Consider the following 21841-nt stretch of genomic DNA (forward strand, 5'->3'; position numbering starts at 1 on the left):
AGTTTGTAGAAAGGTAAAGTAGTGAGAGATTGCATAAACAGCAGCACCTAAATTGAGTAACTTATCTCTGCTGCAAAGGGGCTTTGTAGCTGGACTTTGCAGCTATACCACTACAGCACTATCAAACTAATGTCAGGAGATCAGTTAGATTCTTTTTCTACAGTTGCTTCTGCTTTAATTTGGCTATTAAGACTTGCCTGTTCAGTCTGCTGTTGTGGGGACCTGTGGAGCAGTAGGTTTCAAAATTGACATGAATGGATCAGTTCAAAGATTTTTTAAAACTGTTTTAATTTTTAGTTTTTTAGACTTCATGTATGCAGGCTAGTGTGATAGTACATCTATGTTTGATATTGAGAAATGTGAGAACTATATAAGGCACACATGTTTTCCAAAGGGAAGTAGAAACTCTAACACCATGGTATTTCTGAAGCTGGCCTTCCAAACATGGCAGATCCAGCTCTGCCATTGTCGACAACTTGGTGTAGCAGAGCCCCTGAGCATGCATAATGAAGCTATTAGTATTTTATGAATTGTACTCTTTTTCTCCTGGGGAAGGGAGGGCTTCCTGAGTATGTTAAGCAAAGCAGAATTCATATGAATCATATGGCTGAATTACAGTACAACTACTTGTGCCCTTGAACTTTATGATCTGCTGCAAAAGACATGCACATTTGCAAAGGTATGGAAAGGGTATGAGCTGAGATCAGCTCTCAGAATACTAAACATTAATTAAAGCTAAAGAAATTTAAGTTTGTTATGGAAACAAAGAGAAACACAGAGCAGAGAGTGCTGCAAGCCAAATACCTGAGATTCTTGGGAATTCTGCTTTGAGAATCTTGTCATCAGCTCCCAGAACATATTTGCTATAAGTTCTCTAGTGATTTTTTTTTTTACTATATTTTGAATTCTGTTTGGAAAATCAAAACTCCTTTTTCCTTTAATTTCAATGTTGATGCACATTCCTGAAGCACAAGAACATCTAAAACTATGAAACCTAATGGTATTGCTTTGTATTTGTAACTCTAATGAATGACGTTTCTTTCATAGCTAATGATCTGGGTCGGTGCTACAGATAAGACAGTTAAAAGAGATTAACTTGATAGCTTACTGGGGGATTTCATTTTGGTGGTTTTTTTTTTTTAAGATGTGGGTGTTTTATGTGGAGTTTTTGTTGTTTTGTTTTTGTTTAACCTGTGGTCATGTTACCATGGAATAAAATAAAAATTCACTATAGCTGCTTTGGCAGAGGCTGCACTATATTGAAGATTTTGATTTTAGCCATATCTTTTTGGATATCACAGTCTGAGGCATAAATTATACTTGGCTTTTTGGACTGTAACTTTTGGAAATAAAATTTTACACAATATGTGCTCTTGGCTCTGAAGGACTGATTTTATTAATTTTTTTTAAACTACTTCTTTTGAGAGCCTTTAGCTTTCTAAGTATTATTTACACAACATTTTTGCCTGTCTTTGCTGCTATAATTTACAAAATTGAATGGTAATAGGTAGTGTTCGGCCAAGCAGCATAGAATTTGCATCCTTGTCCACCTATCAGTGGCATGTGAACTGAGTGGCTGCGAATTCTATGTGAGTATATACAGGCATAAGAAATGTAAAAGTGCATATATGTTTTCTTAAATCTGCAGGACATGATACACTGAATACAGTGTTTAGTTGTATTTGCTCAGAGAGCACACTGATAGACAGATGGGCTTTGAGAACAGAACTGAGAAATGTCATAAATTTCTTCTAAGGAAAAGTGCTATCGTTTCTGCTACTTGATTGCATATGTTTTCAAGCATGACTGTCTTAAGTGTTGCTGATCAGTTACTTTGCACTGATAATTTAGTTGCATCTTTGAGTTTTCAAGAAAGTGTTAAAATCTGCATGAATTGTACTGATTCTCACTTGGTGGATGCAGTCACAACAAGATTGTTAGAGTGATCCTGAGTATTGGACAGATAATTGCACTCTGAAAGAAGGTTTTCATGTGGCTTTTTTGTTTATTGGTTGTTTTATTTTTTTCCAGTTTTCCACTGGAATGGATTGCTGTAGGTGTTACCTGTTTTCAAAAGGCTTTTATGAACACAAGTATACAAGGGGTTCTTTGTAGATTGTTGTCACCTACTATGAGCTCTTTCTAGTTCAGGAGAACGATCACATCTCTCTCAACAGTGTGTTCTCTGAGTGCATTGTAAAATATGCTAATAGAATTTTACCTACTAGATTGTATCCATTCTGTTTCCTTTGTTAGAATCTCCTCCTTTATTAGATGAGACTTAGTTCAGAAAAAGAAACCAAGCGAACACCTTCTTTGCATTACCTTATCCACGTTTATAACCTCAAACATTATCAGTTGAATTTCTCCTGGACTCATAAACCACCTTACCAACTGCTGTCTCCTGTAGTTTATCTGGGGAGAAAACAATGGAAGTCATAAGATCAGAATTTTCCCTCAGGAAAGATCAGGCAGAAGGTTACAGAGATTGCCTGGATGAACTTGCTTTGGACTTCTCTTAGCTACCATCACTGCATGCAGACTTGGAATTATGCAGATAGTGCATGTGTGTGTGCTCACTCTGATTATGTTTCAAGTGAGGTTCACACCTTGAAATAACTGCTTGTCTGTTCACCCTTAAGAGTGTAAACTTGTAAGACATGGAGAAGAAATGCAGTGTAGCTTGTGTGCATTGAGATAATGATTTGTTGCATAGCACAGAGATTTGTGAAAAACTGAGCATTTGTTAGTCTGTTTTGGAATTATATGTTTTAAAGAATATCAAAATGAAGATATGGTCAAATAGCAGCTACTACCAGCCTTTGAAGTGTTGCCATGTATAATGTCTTAGTCTTAGAGCATCAATAGTTTTAGGAAGGAATCTAGGGGCTTTCCATAGCTATTTACTAATGGCAAAAGATAACTGAGAAATGAAAAACTGTAAAAGCACAGCAGAATATGTTTAAATACTATCCTTGTGGGCATCATCTTAAAATCTATTCTTATGGTTTCATGTGCTATATATGATATCCTGTGGGATAATTAACAGTGCTGATGTGTGGGGAATATCCAAAACCCCTGATTGTTTGGTCGTGATGTTGGTAGCAGAGCAAGATGTTTATAATCCTTGCAAAGGAGGTATATTTAATGCAGCAGACTGCTTCTCATTTTAAGCATAGTGTTAACTATGGTTTTTTTCATAGTAAAAGGCACTATTTGCCATGAAGTAACAGTAGTGGTTCTGATCTTGGTGTACATTAATTGTAGCCTGTGCTAAGGTGCTATCTGCTTGGGTAGCTCTGAGCTTTGCTGTCCAGCATAAAACTTCCTCCCTTTTTTTTTTTTTTTTTTTTTTGTGGAAATGTGGAAGGCAAAAAGCTCAGGCGATGACATTACTGTCACCTGCTTAAAACAGTATGAAGTTCTTCAAGAATCGGCATAATCTCCAGGGTTCACTGTTTTCCATGAAAGCATTTATTTCAGTCAAAATACTTCACGTTCTTCTCTACACAGACATTTCAAGAAAAGTTAAAAACATGCCATTGTAAAGGGAAACCTTACCTTTATTTACAAATATACCTACTTCTAAGTGGGTCTGACCATTGTGGAATCAAATCATACATCTTCTTAGGCACATATGATTCACGTATGAAAGCTAAATAAACTGAGATGCTGCTAATAAAAATGTAATTAAAACTGTTGGGTGAACAAGCCTTTCTGTTCACCTTCTTTATTTAATTTTAAATTTGTTGTCTTATCTATTGTCTTCCTCAAGAACCAACCTTTAATTATGTTTAAATTAAAGCCAAAATAATGTCTTCTGTGTTTTAAAGTTTTTAAAAAATGTTTTATGTGTATGACTTATCTTCTCATAGCAAGGGGAAACAATCTTGCCCATCTGCTTGTAAAAGCATGATGAGTCTTTTGAATATGCGAATGTAAGATCTGTTGTTCAAGATGTCATGTTTTTCCCCTCTGTTGTTAGCTAGGAGACAACATGGAATACCCTGATTTACCTGTGTAATCCCAGTGTGTCTCAGGTGCCAGGACTTGCTGTTGAGATCAGCATGTCTCCTGTCAGAAATGGTTGGAGTGAGACAGGGACGGCATGACCACTGGGCGCAAAAAGCTACAGAGGTCAGGTTTCAAGGACAGCCAGCATGGCAGTGATGTGGCAGTGACAAGTTGTCAAGTGAGCAAATATAAAGGCAGGGTGGGGAGGGAGGGAGAAGGAAAAAGTCTTGTCATTTCTGATGAAATATTCAGTGTAGCAGGTAGCAATGGAATGAATGGATTACACTTACAAGTTTGGTGATGTTTTTTAAGAGTAGTGGAGAGCTGATTGCTCACAGCAGAGACCTGTTCAGTGGTTGCAAATACTTCACCAGCTTGATGATGCTCCACAAGAAAAGTTCATCATAAATTGCCTACTTGAAATTTTTGATGAATTAAATATTACACTCTTGTTTATAGCAGTAGCAACATCAGGCTTGGGTAAGACACGTTTTAGAGCCCTGAGCTGTGGTTAAGCAATTTGTATAGATTCTTGAGTTGCTATGGAGTGGTGCATCTTAGTGAAATTTGGAAGGAAAACTATAATAATGATGCCAGCTCTGAATGATCATAAATAATCAATTAACAGCTCTGCTGTGTAATTTTGTTGTTTTGTTTTCAGACGCTTTTCATTATATTTTGAATTTTTTCATATTGTATTGAATTGAAACACTTCTGTTTGTAGTTCTGTGTATTCCATAGTATATGAGATAATAGCATACTTTATTTGTCCCTGAAACAGACCACAGTAATATGGTGACTTTTGTCTCCTGGCATATTTGCAGTGTTCTTGATACCAGTTTTCCTAATGGTAAGAGCATTCTACTACATGAACATTATTTCCTGGGTCAGTAATACTTTCACCAATGTGCACTTGTGCACATGCAAATGTACATCTACTAGTTCTGCAGATATATGCAGAGTAAACATTAATTTAAGATTGATTAGTGTAATCTCATTAAGAATAGCATCTACAAGTATATCATGATTCCTGGTAAAGTCCTTGAGTAGCTCTCTACAGTATGAGGAATAAAGGATCATTTGTCTGTTGAAAGAATGCCTTCATATTGTACTATATTGAATTTGGCAGTTTAGCAATCAGTTCTTTTTGTTAATGTGCACATTTATTCTTAAATTAGTAAACATGATCAAGTGCTTTATTGCAGATATATATGGAAAAATGCTTTAAATATGTGTTGTGTATTAGATTTCTTCAGGCTGTATCTTTAACTGCCATCAATTACTTTTTAACTTTTTCATGTCTTTACGTGAGGGAGCAGCTGTATACTGACAACTAGTGATGCTAAAGGGAGAAATATCAAGTTCTCTTTACTATCTTACTCTTTTTTCTATCTAAAACAATTTAATTATTTTTTAATTCATCTGCAGCTGCTCAGGTTATAGTTGTGGTAGTGGTGGGACAGAATGAATAAAAAGAGCCTAAATCCATAGTCCATAAGTCAGTATTTAAAAATGAATGAAGATTACTTTTTTTGCCTTACAAAAAAAGGCTTAGTTGCTTGAGAACGTAGTTAGAAGAAGAAAAATTTCCTGAGGCAAAATGCTTTTTGGAATAAAAAGATAAAATAAGTTTAAATCAAAACAAAGCTATGAAAATTTTAATGATTCAATGTAGTTTTGTTTCATTAAAGAAAAATATAACTGAAGAGCAATCCTAAGAGTTTAAATATAAAAACAGACGCCAGAGAATAGACAGAAGTCAGTATGTAGAGTGAACGAGAGTAGCTCGTATGGCGAGCCCATCAGCTGGGATGTTGCCCACCTGAGGGCTGCTAATCATCAGCATATTTGCTGCAGTAATGCTTGAACTGTGCTTACAGCACAATCACTGTGTCTGTCTCTTGCTGTGGATTTTTAGCAGTGGATTCTGAGAGTTTCAAGCCTGGCTTTCACACTGCCATGTGCTCTCATTCCCTGCTGATGCACACTGCAGGTGATTACACAAAGATATCAAAGACTTTTCTTCAGTCTCCCTTTCCAGAGTTCCATGTTTTCCAAGTTAAAGAAACAACCAACCAAAACCCATAAAACAAAATAAAACAAAACAAAAAGCCCACAACCAACCAACACAAAACAAAAAAACCCCAAAACACACCCCCCCCCCAAAAAACAAAACAAAACAAAACAGTGGAACAGAGGTTTCTGAGATGGACTAAAGCAAAACCCCCCAAAAGATATATGTTAAAATCCAGCAGAGAAATGGTTCAATATTGCTAATCTGACAATGTAATACACTTGTTTCTCAAACTAAAACTTGGAATTAGAGCTGCCTGTAAAAGAGAATTTGGACTTCAATTTTTAAAATGCAGATTTCACAGAATATTAGGGGTTGGAAAGGACCTCGAAAGATTGTCTAGTCCAATCCCTCTGCCAGAGCAGGATCACCTAGAATAGATCACACAGGAACACATCCAGGTGGGTTTTGAATATCTCCAGAGAAGGGGAATCCACACCCCCCCTGAGCAGCATGTTCCAGAGCTCTGTCACCCTCACAAGGAAAAATTTTTTCCTCGTGTTTACATGGAACTTCCTATGCTTCAACTTCCACCCATTGCCCCTTGTCCTGTCATTGGGAATCACTGAGAAGAGCCTGACTCTGTCCTCTTGGCACTCACCCTTTACATACTTATAAATATTAATGAGGCCACCCCTCAATCTCCACTGAGCTAAAGAGATCCAGCTCCTTCAGTTTCTCCTCATAAGGGAATATGAGAAAGAGAAATTGTCAACACCTACCTTCTGCTCTAGAGGACTGCCCATACCCAACTGTACCTCTTCTGTTTCACTGATTTATTTAAGCACCCTTTAGCAACGTACACATTTATGTATAGTTCTTAAAAACTGTGGGAACTATTCAGTAGGTAGGACATACACACACACACACACACACACACGCAGTTTGACTGTTTTGTTCTTGTTGTAAGAAATGCAGGAACTGAATGATTTAAAATGTAACATTCAGAGATGTAGCACACCTGTTTATGTGCTAATGGGATGTAACGTAGTCTCTAGTCTTTATCTGAGAGTTAATGTGCTTCCAGTTTTGTTAGCTTGGTTTTTGCTGCTGGAATAATCAAGTACCTGAAAGCTTTGGATACACATTAGCGATGGTTCTCATTGTTGCCTATCTTCGCCTTGTGAAGGCTGCTGTCACAAGCTTCTTTTTCTACGAACAAGTGAGAAAGAACCAGCCAGTATTGTCTTCAGGGTAACTTTGGAATTCAGTTTTTTGAAATGACTGGCAAGTGATGGTTTTAGTTGTATGGGTATAAAAAAAATCGCTGTATCAATCTCATGTGTTTGTCCTGCACCAAATTCAAGCAAAAAGAGACATAGGAAATTCTGTCTGCAGCCTACTTGCCTTTATTTTTAAAGAAATATGAATGTTTTGTGTACTTGTGAGGTTTACCCAGTGAACGCTTATGAATCCTATTTGGCATCCATGTAAAATACACAAGTGACTGTTCTGGCCTTTGTGTTAAGAAGCACAGCAGTTATTGATTTGCATAACCTCTTTAATTTCATTATCTAAAGGCTCTGATTTGGTCAGATGTTTAAACATGTACCCACTTTTGGCACTGTGGCTTAACATTGGAGAGGTTTTTGGTGTTTTTTTTTCTTTTTTTCCTTTTTTTTTTTTTTAATATATTGCTAAAAAAGAAATCAAATGCCTCTTTGCAAATCTGAATGTAAGTCTATAGGGAATTTAGCCAAACCATAATTTCACCAAATCCCTATAACTGTTCAGTGAAATCTTATTTGAATCACGTCTTATAGAAAAAAAGCCACATTGTAAGTAATGTGTGTTCTGGCTTGCCAAACTGGTTGCAAAGTAAGTCTGGTTGTCTGCACTATAACATATTCAGTACTGTGTATTACTAATAGAACAGATGAAAAATGCATTTCTTTAACACTGTCATCTCTCTTTCTGACATGCATCTTGAGATGATTTGCAAATGCTCAGTTGTATAAATGGCTTACAGAGAGAAATCAGTTAGCCTCTAATATTATGCTGATGCATGGCCAGTTGCTTGAAGCCATTAATGAACTAATCTCTGATACTCTTGTAAATGGTATTCTTGCTCTTGTATGCTGCACATTTTGTTTCAGGTAAAAATCAACACTGCAAAATAAAAAAAGAAGACTTTAAAGGGATTATGGGACTTGTCCCACTCTTCTTTTTTTCCCCATATGTGCTTTGAGAGAAATTAGAAAGTTTGCTATCCAAAACAAAAATTTCCTGTCTCTCTTATTTTCGTGACAAGGCAAGGTTATGAAGACTTGTACTTTGCTTTTGGCTGAGCGCTGAGGCTAAATAGCATCTTCTACACACAGAACAACCTTTTAAAACAATATACCAGGACACTTCTATTAAGCACAATGTAATTTTTCTTTATTTCCCTCTCTATCATCAATGATTATGGAAATAGTTTTGTGGAAGTACAGATCCTCTCTCCTTTATAATCAGCTACCTCCTGCCCGATTCCTTAATTAATGACATAATTCAGTGTTCTGGACATCACAATCACTTCCAGGGTAGTGAAATATGATCAGAGCTGCCTGGAATGTGTGTAATGAACCCCCCCAAGTGAAGATTGTGCTTCTGTTCTTGTTGTTCTGTCCACAGGAAAAAAAAAAAAAGGCTCTTAATTTAGATGATTTTAATTTCTAAATTAAAGAACAATTGAAAACCCTTAAAAGGAAAGTAAAGCAGAAAACATCCTGGTAATCCTCCTTCTTAAGCTGCCTCAGAAGTCTGTATCTTAATGCAGTAGTTGGTAGCACCTCTTACCAAAGAATGTGGTAGAGAGATAGATATCTGAATTAGTATGTGGCACTCTTGTCTCTGACAGTCTGGCAGTCAGGACTGAGAAGTTACACTCTGTGGTGGTAAGCCATTTATCAGCAGTTTTGTCTAGCTTTACTTTTAAGGTTTTTGGCTTGCCTATTTAAATGTCAAGGGCAGGAGAGAGAGTATAGTTAGTGCTTTATTTCACAGATATTGACAACCAAGAGCTAGAAGCCCAGAAGAAAAAAAAAAAACAACCAACCAACAAACAAACCAAAAGCTTAATATCATCCTGTGATTCAGTGGAGTTTATTTAAATTGCATATTTTCCAGAGTGCAATTCTTTTTCCAGGCTGTGGAGATGTTTCCAGTACATGTCCACAATCTTTTATGAGGCTCCCTTTCCCAAATCTGCCACTCAGTAGCTATCATACAATCTATCATACAATGCTGTTGTTTCTTTGTTATCTAGTATGCAGTATATCAATTCATTAATTTACTTAGTGAAAAGTCACTAAACTACATTGCAGAGCTCCTGAAATATTGCATTAGGAGTGCCAGAGCGCTTTGCATACTGTCTTAACTTCTTTTCCATAGAACATACAAGATATACAGCTTGTGTCTAAACTTCCTCTTGTTCAGGTAATTCCTTTATCACTTGCTTCTTGTATTGATGGCTGTCTTCTAATGCCTGTTCACACATTTAGTCAAAATAACGCAATTTTTAGTCCAATTTACCATAATTCCCTAATCTTAATATTTACTGTTGATGAAAATGTAAAGATGAATGAATGATACTTAACATCTCTCAGATAAACGCAAGAGTTGTACTGTCAGCTAATAAAAAAAAAAAGTTGTAAGTAGGTGTGAAGAATTCCTTAGCAAATAGCTATCAAAACAAGTTATCAAAATATTACTTTTTAAAATTGGAATTACTGTGTTGGCCTTGCTATCTGAATATCTCCAGTCCAATGTAACTGACTGAACAGAGAGTGAGTGAAGTGAATAGAAAGCTTGCAAACTTTCTCCTTTACTTTCTTGAAATAGCTAGAAACTGCATTTTGCCATTCACATGCTTCTTAGATTATTCCCCTGTATTTAATTTTTTTTTCTGTCTACTCCAGGTCTCTGAACAGGTTTAGTTAAGCACTGCTTGTATCAATATGTAATTTTGATATAGTGCTTGCAGTTTTTGATTCCTATTTCTTTTGAGCTCCTTGACGAGTACTAAGTGTCTAGGGAATGGTTCTTATAAAATTATACATCGAAAGTAGTGCAGGCTCAATGGAAATATTAATGAACATGATTGTTTTGACACATAAGAATTAGAGCATGTTTAAATATTATACATAGTGTATGAACTGCTGGCACAAAATTAGAAACGTGAGGTTTTTTTTTTTCTAGCAAGTATAGATCAAGTTCTTCTCAGACGTTAAAAAGGTCAGTTTACTTAGGTCAGCTGCTGGGGCCTTCTCAAGTCTGTATTTTAGATTAAAGGCAGCCAAAAAGATTGCATGTAAGGGTGGTTTGGTGATGTCTTAATTCTAAAAACCAGGTTAACCCACCCTAATTTTGCACTATGTTCCATTCGTGTGTTAATAAAATGAAATTTACAGTTATTTTTTGGCAGTGTTCAAATTTGCATTTCGCATATTCTGTACTTTTGGCGTGATATACGCTTCAAACAGTGTGGGGTTTTTTATTTTTTCTTTTATTTTTATTTTAAGTGCATGTAACAGTAGAAATACAATGTGTTTGTTTGGTGTCCTAAAGTAAAATGCAAAATTTACAGGGTTATAAAACCATGGGTTAGAAAAGATTTAAAGAATTTTGAGCCAGGGCTGTTTTCAGATGTTTGTATGGGAATGTGTGGGATTTGCAGGATGTGTTATGCTAAGAGCTTTTCAAAGTATTTGTTTAGTAATACTGTCTACTGTCTGAGATTTTTTTTTTTTGTCTTACAAACTGTCCTTATTTTAAATAGCTAGATATGAACCCAAAAATTTAATTGCCAAATGTGTCCTTCTAGAAAATAGTAAAATATTCACGTGTGATTGGAACAGTCAGTGGGCTAATGAGTGTGTATCTTTTTGCATTTGGGCTTTTTGATGGAATTCTATTTCTAAGCCTTGTTAATGGAAGCTTTTGTTTTTTCTTAAAAAGTCATAGAGTTTTTATGAGATGTGTAAACACATGCAGGAAAATTTATTTTTTAGTAGGAAAATAAATATTACTTAAATAATATCTTTGTTTAAATTACCAAAATTAAGACACTTGGCCTACTTTTAAAAATTACTATTATTTTTTTATATTATAATTCAGTTCAGGCTCTTAGTGTCCTGTTTTTTTAAAAAAAGGGAAAATCAAATGTAGTTATTAGCTAGATTATCCTTTAATCCACATGCAACTCAAAGCAAAAATGTCATCTCAGTATAATGAATAGTTCTTGAATATGTAAATAGTTGGTACTTTTGTATTTCTGTCTTACAGCAGAGTGTAGTTAGTAATGAAATAACATTGCAGTAGTAGTTGGAAAAATAAGGACATAATTACAAAGAAATAATTTAAATTTCTTAAAAAGTATTGTTTAATGAATTTTCTGACTTAAGTAAATGAAAATTATCCATTAAGTAACTATTCCAAAGCAGTAATGTGTTCCTTGTGTCCTGTGTCAGAGAGAGACAACCTTATTGTAGTGATTGTCATGCATGCAAGCTATAGGTTCAAATGCTGGACAAAGTAGAGCAGATTCCGTCGGGATTGCACTCAGGTTTTGCATAGCCTCTGGGCATGGTGTTGGCCTGTTGGTTCTGAAGCTCTTATGTCTGACATTCCTCTCAAGAATGTTGAGAATTCACACAGCCAGTAGTGATAATACTTTTTAATAGCTTGCTTTTGATTACCCAGGTGATTACTCAACCTTTGCTAATTTGTTCAGTAGTCTTAAAGAATTGCCATCCAAGGAGCTTGAAATTCAGATCTCCTTGACAGTATTTCACTTGAAGTAATGTGGGGAAAAACCCCCTTTGTAATACAAGACTACTGCTAAAATTTCATGGAATGGTTTGTGTTGGAAAGGATCATCTTAAAGATTGTTTTGTTCAATGGGCTTTCCTTAGTGCGATGTGCCCAGGTCCAAAATATCTATGTGGAATATTTTTGGGATATCTTCTAAATTAATCATTTAATCTTCCCTTTTCCTCTATAAACTACATGCTTTGTCAGGTGAAGTTTATCAGTAATTTTCAGCAGAGAATGACTTATGTGCTTAATTAACTTTTTGGATTATACCATAGATTACACTCAATCTGTGTAGCAGATGCATGCGTATCCTGGGTTCCGATCCTCATCGGTTACAATGAGAACTCATTTGTTGAACTCCATGGCTTTATCTTGTAGGAGCAAAGAAGATGAGGGGATCTTGACTTTTGCTGTGAAACAGTTACTTACCTGTACTTAGAAACTTTCAGTACTCTGCATTCTGTGAATTAATAGCCATAGTTATTTTTCAGGGATAAATATTCTTGCAGCTCTCAGGTTTCTGCTATTTACTGCCTTTTGTGGTTTTGTTTTCACGCTCTCTTAACAAGCTAGATTGAAAAGGGGACTAGTGAGTAAATGTATACAGATCAGCTGCTGTACCCAAGAGAAAACTGGTGCAGGAGAGTAACCTGCTTCCTGTGGAAGGTATTTACTGCAGATATGAACTTACCTATTGCCTTGCCTTCAGAGAATTGTTTCGTTCTCCCTCTTGAGTTAAGGACTAGGTCAGGATGGAGCTAGCAATTTCATATGTAATGGCTGTGCCTTGGAGCAACAAACCTTAATGAATCAATAGATCTGTTCCTCGATGCCATCCATGAAGGGAGCCATGTGATGCAGGACCATGGACCCAGAGGTGTGGCCAGGAAGTTTGCTGTTGAATTTTTGAAAGCTGTTGGCCTCATTTTCCCATTGTTGAGCTAGCTCCAGTCTGACTAGTATCTGGCATTTCTTCATCTATTTGACATCATCATAGTGTTCCTAAAAGAGTATGTTGGAAAAAGAATAATTAAAAAAAATTAATTAAACCCCCCCCAACCCCCTCCAACAGAAAAGCACAGTGTCCTGTTTATGAAGAAATATTAATTTTGCTTTTTCTGATTTATTTCTCACTATGGCATAGGTATGTGATACATGGAGCTTTATGGTGGTTTATTTTGTTGCATACAAGATAACCACAGGCACTGATGTTGAGAGTATAAAGCTGTTTTAGCTTTTGTTTACATTCTTTTTATTAAATCTATTTATTGTTTGTTTTCAGATTGTTTTTAAGCTATTTGCTGTTTTTCCTAAAAATGATATTTTGATGCTCTTTTTCTCTGTTGTTGCTCCTGATGGTTTGGTATTTATTGGAATGCGGGAATCATGGTGAGGATATTGATCTGCGTTGGTCTTTTTTTTTTTTTTTTTTTCCCCTTTCTTTCACATGGTCACTTAGATTGAGCCATCTGCTTGTCTAATAGTGGGTATGCTGAAGAAAGACATTTTCTTTTCAGCTCACATATGAATTGTACTTTCAGATAGAGGTTATACCCTTTCAAATATGAAGACTGAACTATGATTCTGTAGCATTATGTAGAAAATCGTGAAAACTAAATTCCTCCAAAATATTTTTTTAATGTGGCTCTTTGTCACTGCACCAGTATTGATTCAAACTGTGGCATATGAAGTGCATCTTTTCTGTAATCACTGATGCAAGTGGGTGAGAAAAAGGACCATCTTCATTCTACTAATTTTCTCACAGTTAATATCAGGAAAAATGCTTTGATAAATGCTCTCTATCCAAGGATTTCAACTACTTTGCTACTTTGTAGCATTGTTGCTATGTATTTTTCATTAGGAGAGAGCACAAATTGTATCTCCTGGAAAGCTGCTGCATTCTGAAGACTGCAGTTTGTCCATTCAAGAATCCAAATATAACCTACATAATCTGACTCCCAGTCTCCTGGCTGCCTCACTTTAGCTCTCTGAAGTTTGTTTGTTTGAACAAAATCTATACACTCAAATTAAATGCTCAAAGCTTCAAAGTTTAAAAACAAATGAGAATCAAATATTTTGTGCCCACTCTGACTGAATGATTAAGTGGGAAAATAATGAAGGTAGTAGATGATGAGGTGAACACTGTTCAGCCTGTTCTCCATTATACTCCTGGAGACACTTTCACTTTTAGTAACTGAGGAAGGCACAGTCACCTGTAAGTGACAAGGGAGGAAGTGGTATACCTGGCAATGGCTCCAGCTGTAGGGTTGTTTTGGTATTCATGAAATAGCAGGGGAGTAATTAGAGCAGAGGTTTCTTTGCAGTATGTTCCTGACTTCTTTCTCCTCTAGGCTCTGTTGATCTCTTTCTGGAGTTAACCCCACTACCAAGTTCTAGGCATTGACTTGGTTGCTCATAAATGTCTTCTCAAGATGGCAATTTCTCCTTTGTGGAGGAAACCTGTGCAATCTAATAAATGAGATATTTAAATTTTGATTGGCATGAATGTCATTAATGTTGTTAATGTAAATCCTTTAGTAGTTTCACTGCTGAGCAATATGAGAAAATCTGGTTCACGTTTGTATCTTTCTTACCTGTTTACTTATCTCATTCTTTCCCTGTAAATATCTGTAGCTAGATTTTAGCCCTGCATTTAGACTTGGCATGCAGTATGATTCACTTAAATTTTTTCTTTGTACATTTTTTAGCCCTCTAGCATAATGTGTCTCAAATTCTAGATGCTCTTCTGATGTCTTCAGTGGAAAAGGGTGGGAAAAGATGTCTGAGATTCCACTACTGCAAATACTTCTGCTTGTAGTTACATCTAAAGTAATCCCTTTGAAATCAATAGGGAATATTCTCAGTAGTAAAGTTAAACAGTCTGAAATGTCTTATGGAATAAAGCCTAAGGCTGGGAAACATTACAGAATGTTGTATGCCTTTTTTTTTTTTTGTGGTGATGCCCTCCACAATACAGAAACCTCATCTTAAATAACCACTAATGAGCTTAATACAGTAAGTCATGTTATAAATGATATGATTTTCTAGTTGTTGTTTATATAGTATATTGCTGGGGTTTTTAATTAAGATATCAGCATAAACATTCCAATTTTGAAATGATGCTTGTTTCAAGACCACTTACATGTGAGAAAAATCAAAGCTGAACCTTAGATACATTCTGTGCAATGTTCTCTACCCTTACTTATCTTCCATGGCTGTTTCCTGTCTGTTGGTATTCAATCAGATGCACTTTCAATTTCTTCCCAACCCAATTGACAACCAGCAGTTCCAGTGGGTGTGTAGCTATGCTGTCTAGTAGATTTTTTTTAAAATTATTATTATGTCTATTAATTGAGTGGCAGAGAAGTGTTTTGCAAGTACTTTTTTTTTATTAAACTAAATCATGAAGTAAATAAGTATACTTTGTAAAGCAGCTCTGAGTCAGGACTTCAGTAAATTACGATTTAATCAACAAGGGCAAATTGTCTGGAGGTAAACTGCAGTACAAACTGATCCCATATATCTGAAGTTAGGATTTTGGCTTGCTTTTTCACAGCAACAGCACCTATTTAATATACTTTCTTCTTTTGATAACATAAATTTTGAGTAGTCACGTCTTTTGGTCTAAATTGTTCTTTTCAGTATCTAGAAGGTTTTACATGCTGCTGGAGAGGAAAAGGATTGGCCTAGATTATTCATTAATTTATGTGAAATCATAAAATGAAAATACAAAAATCTCTTTCCAAATCCTCAAAGGTCGAACCATGACTCAGTATAAATGCACATGTGAAGTGAATGGGGTCTGAAGTGTATGGCTGAGAATACCCTTTTTAACCAGAAAATACAGCTGCAAAATGCTGATTCCTATCTGACAAAATTCTTTTGTGCAACAACTTGCAGTTTCCATTTCAGAGGCCACAGGTTTTTATTCTCCAGCTATGAGGGAAACTGAAGCATTTGTAAAGTATAAAGTAAAAAAGTTCCCCTCTTTTAAAATAATCATTTCTATATGCATAGTCAACAGCCTATAGAAATATAATATTACAAAACTGAGGTGGCATATATGTATGAATACCATTAAATACAATTTTATAATGAAAATTTTGTCTTCTGAAGGTGAAACTTTTAGATCATATTAGAATTCTAAATTTTTTATGCATAGCAATCAAATGACCTCTCTGTATTGCTGCTTAAAGTATAGATTTAAAGTTAAATGATCCAGTCAGTCATTTAGCATTCTTGGGGTCATCTTTTGCCAATAACTACTAATGTTTACACATGGTTTTCTTGTTTCTGTGTTTGTATTATTTACATTTTAAGAACTGAAGAAACAATGACACTTTTTAAACCTATTTTAATAGCCTTTGTTTATTGTTAATACGTAGTGTTCCAGGCTCTTGCTCTAATGATTTTTTTTTTTTTTCACACTGCATTGATAATTAAATTCATTCATTTTCCTGGCTGCACAATTCTTTTAAATAAAAAGTTATGGGTAATAATACCTATTATGTTGAAAGTACAAAGGAGAAAAGGGCAGATCTGCAGCTTTTAGTTCAAGGAGAGCCAATGGATTCTGCGAGTTAGATTTAAATAAAATCAGAAATCTTGACTCCTTTAATCTATGCTATAGAAATGGAAGATCTTTAGTTTTTCTCAAGCTATAGTGCATGCAGGCTTCCCCCCCTGTAAGTAAGTCAGGAACTGCAGGTATGTGATATATGATCCATTTCAGGATATTTATTAATAATACTTTTAGTGACAGTATTAAGTGTTGGTCCTCTTAAATGACTGGAGACTGTTCACATCTTGCTACCTCTGAACATATACATCGTGGTAGTAATCCTCTTCACAACTCTTCTGCTCCCCTTTCCTTAAAGTGATTTAATGTCAATAAATAAGGAAAAATATTGTAGGTGTCTGAAACATTGTGATAGTCTAAGACGCATATAATAAAACATCCATTCCATTCTGATCTTATTTGCTTATATAGCCTCTGCAATTTTTATGTTTCACAAAATTTTAGGTTTTGCAATTTTTAATTCATGCAAAAGAGATTTAATACTTAATTGCCAATAGAGAAGACATTCTTAGCCTCATGTTTTTTTGTCATGTTTACAGAACTCAAGAGCAAAAAACATTATGTCCCTTTGGCCTCATGCATGTAAATGAGTAAGAATTATATAATTTTAAAACACATAATAACCTAATTTTGTAAAATTTGTTTTGTAAGCTGGAATTTCACCAGTTTGCAAAAGCAGTTCACAGAACTAGCAATTTTAAAATAGTAATAAATAAACCTCTTGAATGAAAAGTGAGAGAAATCTAGTTCAATTGCTTCTTAGCATCTGAACTCACTAAATGTTTTGGATCCAGTTTGGTGGAATTTTCTTTTTTCTTGTCTACATCTGAGCACATGACCCTTGAAGGGGTGAGTATCTGCTCCTCTGAAAAGAACCTCTTTTTCCAAATATTCTGAAGTACAACTTTTTTGGCTTGTTTGCTTTATTTTTTTTCCTTTCTGTCTGTCTCCTTACTTTTTGCATTTTATTTGTATTTCTTTATAGCTTCACAGTGTAAATGAGTTCTGTCCTAAAGTTAATAGGGCTGTTAGAGTCACTGGAGTATTGAGGAGGCCTTTGATGGAGTTTTGTCATTAAAAGCCCTTTTGAAGTGCTTCCTTTCTACCTGCGTGCATGATGGTGTATTGAATGTATGGATGATAATGCAACACCAGATCTTCATCCCACTTTCCTCACCAGCTGGAGTACTGATGATGTAACTTTCCCAACACTCTGTTCTATCAGCTTTACGTATTGAATATGGATGATGAAAATGTGCTGAGGCTGAATACTGCTACCCAAGCATCAAAGATATAATATGATGGCCCAGTTAGTAAAGATTTAAAGTTTCTGTTACTTCAGGAGCTGAAAATGTTTTGTTCCTGACATTAAAACATATCTACTATCTGTATTATCTTTAGTAATTCTCACCAAGCATCTCATAGCTTTTCATACATATCTGTAATTAGTGTGGATGTTTCTGCCTTGGGTATCCTTATTTCTCAAACTTGTTAAGAACAAATGAATGACTTAAAGGAGATCTGAGCAATTATCACTGATCCCCAAGTTGAACACTGTACGACCTGTACCAGTGTCAAGTGCCAACGCTGATGTATTTGAAAAGGCAAAGACTGAGATGCCATATCATACACTTCTGTACTAAGGAACAGAATACCTGCATGTTCTCCCTGCTGTCTAAGGCCTATCACAGAGGGAGTCATGAGGGAGCCCAGATAATCTTTTCAACTCATCTGCTTGTATGTTCTGGTATTATGATTTCCTGTCTCAATTATTTCTGCTAGACATGCCTGAGTGTTTCTTTCAGAGATAAAGACAAGGGTGTTACATTCAGCTCCTGCTTCTGCTCATGTGTTGGTGTAGATAATGAACTCCCAGATGCTGAATCTTTGAGTTTGTTGGAACTTGTTAGTCAAATCCTGTAGGAGTACTGAAAGCATTCCTTATGGAAGTCTGGAATCAAAGTGTGTTTGAATCAGCGTCATCAAGTTGGATGCATGGTTCCTGTTTGGGCCGACTTCTAATGGAAAGCTTATGATTCAAGAAAGTCATAAAGGAAAAGAACCAGTATGAGGAACTGGTCTCAAAAGCACCTAAAGAATCAAAGCTAGAAAAAGATAAGCTAATTTTTAATAAATATATTGCAGTGAAACTTGATAGTCTGATATTGAATAATTCTTTTAACAGTAGCAAAAATTGATACACTGCAAATGAGTGAAGTGAATGCCTTCTTGAAACTGTTGTGGGAAACTTGACTCAGGTAATTCTACCATGGAATTTGCCATCTTGATCACAGAAGACCAACCATCTTGTCACAATTCCAAGCATGCTTGAGGTTTGGCTAGAATCTCTATATGAACAGTTTCATTTTTTTTAACAGCACATTGCACTTAGAAGTGTAAAAAAGCTGAAAAATGCAGGTGATGTCATTACTGATTGCATTTCTTCTAATGACTGAAATTGCTACATACAGTATAACGTCAATGTCCTGTGAATTTCTTTAATGATACCTTATAAGAAAGCGATCTTCCTGCATGGTAATTGAGGAAAAGTGAGCATATGCTTTGCAGTGAAAGGTGTCTGCTGGTTGTCTGAACATAACCCATGCTCCTCAAATGAACTGCAGAGGTCAGACTAATGCAGAGGGCAACCTTGTTGCATCTGGACCACAAGGGTGGGTGTGTGTATATGCTTGTTTTAAACTGTACTTTACTAGTTTTTAAGGAAGTACTAATTCATTCGTTACAGTCTCCAAATATCTGCTAGTGACCCTTCTGATTCTTGTGACTATGTGGGGAGTTACATACTCATTTCTTCACCTTTTCCTGTAAATAATGTTCATACAGTCTACCTATAAAGCTTGTCTGATCTAACTTTAGCTATCTTGTTGTGGAATATGAGGAAGTTTTAACCTATTTCTTTGACCTCCAGGGAAGAGGGGGAAGAAGGACAGGACAACAGCATTTAACAACTGAACACCACTGCCTTCCTTGCCTACTCCTGCAATTTATGCATGAATGGGACAGAAAGTCTAGTAACAGTAGTTGAATTTCTGTCTCGTTACCTGCAATTTTCTAAATAGAAAGAGCTTGTGGGGGCCTCAGTTTCTCCCCCCCTCACACAGTTAAAAGTCTTTTTGGAGTCTGGCTTCTATTGAGTGGAAAGGCTAAGGGGCCTCTAGTGTCTGTGCAGTAAGCCCTGCAGCCACCTGTGTAGTATTGTTACAAATGCAGTTTTGCAGCCTTAGCTTTCCTTTTCCTGTTTTTTTTTCCTACCTTACAGAATGATTTCTATTATAAAACAGTAAGTTTCCTTAACAAAAAGAAGTCTATTCCTGTTTTACAGGGTTTATAAAATCTGAAGTACCAGGGCTGTATATCACACTATGGCAAGTATTTTTTAAAAACCCTTTTTAAGTTTCCTTTGTAGAAATGTATTGAGGCTTAAAGAAAAGGGAACTTGCTGGAGAATCCTTTGGGGGTTTAACATAACTCAGTACATTTTCCAAGCTTAAATGTGATTTTTGTATTACAATACATTTGTGAAAACCCAATTTGGATATTCAATGTTATGTTTATCCTAATAACTAGCTATTTCCCTGGCTTCCTCAACAATGAGAAATAAGAAACAAGAAGAAATTATCCTGTTGGTGGTAAAATCACAGTGTAGGCATACTTATGAGAACAGAATTTACTACAAGTCTTGTTTCTTTGACGAGGGAGTTCTGTAAATTAGTTTATTTCTGTACTCTTGCAACAGAAGCATGCAGAGGAAACTATACTGCATCTGTTCTTCATTAATAAGTAAACATTCTGCGTGGTTTTAGTTCTAATCACTTATGCAAACAAAGGCAATTTCTGAAGGAAAATGTTCATATTGAAGGTATTTGTGTGAAGGTAGAAGATCTGTATTCTGTGCCAAGTGCTACCATTTCTTGATATTTCTAGTGCTTGATCTGTGTTCCAGGGAGTTGGTGTTTCAGTGTATCTCTTGCTTCACAATATCTCAACTCTTCGTTGTGAGCAGTGAATGCCAGTAAAAAGGGGCAAAACTATCCCCCAGCAAATTAACTTACTTAAATCTGGAAAATGGCAGTGTTATACTTCCTGATATCTGGAGTCTTTTTGCTAAAGTTAAAGGAGTAATATATTAATTTACTTTATATTAGTGTAATGCACCATTTTGAATCACAGTGTTTCAAATTCCTCTCCTTTAAAGTATCTGACTAACACGATGTTAAGATGATTATTCCAGTTAGCAGTCCAGAATTAGTATTACATGGTTTATACTTAAAGTTTGTGTTTATATATCTTTTTAAAAAAATGCTAAGTTGCTGCTTATTTCAGCTTTAGAAATATTGTATGATGAGCAGAAAGAGAAATGTGCTTTGTCTAGGAAGCAGCTAATTCTTGGTAATGTATAAAAGTCTCCACTTTTACCTTTATAATTCCAGCAAAGAAAATTTATAAACACAAGTGAGAGCTCAATTTGTCAAACATATTTCGCTTTCATGCAAACTATTCCCGAAATACAATTTCAGCTACTTCAGAAGGCTTAAGAAATAAATTTCCTTCCCCAGTTTTGTTTTCTTTATTTTTTTATTTATTAAAAAAAATAGTCAAAGGAATTTTCAATTGAAAACGGTACTTTGTCATATTATCTACAACTCGTCTACCAAATTTATAAATTAGTGTTCATTTGAGTAAACTTCCAAATCATAATGAATGGTTTAGACAGCATTATCATCAATTTCCTACAGGTGCAGCTGTGAAAATCAGTGGCTTCAATCAAAAACTCTGTCAAGTTTCACTGCACTGTCATTTTTTACATTCAGGTTTTGCTGAAATTAACAGGGGAAAAAAAAAAGAAAAAAAACTAAAGAAAAGACATGACAATCCTGTACATGTCTTTACATGACTTCTACCTTTGGGTGGTGCTTTTGAGCAATGCTGCACTGTCGCTGTTCAAAGAATTCAACAGCATTCATATTTTTACGCTTTATACTAACACAATATTTCTTCTGTGAGATTATGGAGTTAAAATTGCACTGTGTGTTTTAACACACATTACAACAACCTCTTAAGGCAAAAAAGTAAATTCATGCAAATGAGTTATGGAAAGTGAAAAGATTTGTGCTGCTTCATTCATTGCAGAAATAGTTATTGGGAAACAGGTATTTTCCTTTTGCGGGCTCTGTAGCTTCCTGTATCTCATGCAATTTGTCCACTGATAATACTTCTTTTGAATACTAATCTTAGAAGGGATTATAAAAGGGTATGAAGAATGAAGATATGGTTGATATAGCTTGCTTAAATTATTTACTTTGTTTTACTTGTGTCTTTAAAATATTGTTGATAGAGCTCATTCATGTCACTTTGGT

Source organism: Indicator indicator, chromosome 19, assembly GCF_027791375.1.
Source record: "Indicator indicator isolate 239-I01 chromosome 19, UM_Iind_1.1, whole genome shotgun sequence".
Taxonomy (NCBI): domain Eukaryota; kingdom Metazoa; phylum Chordata; class Aves; order Piciformes; family Indicatoridae; genus Indicator; species Indicator indicator.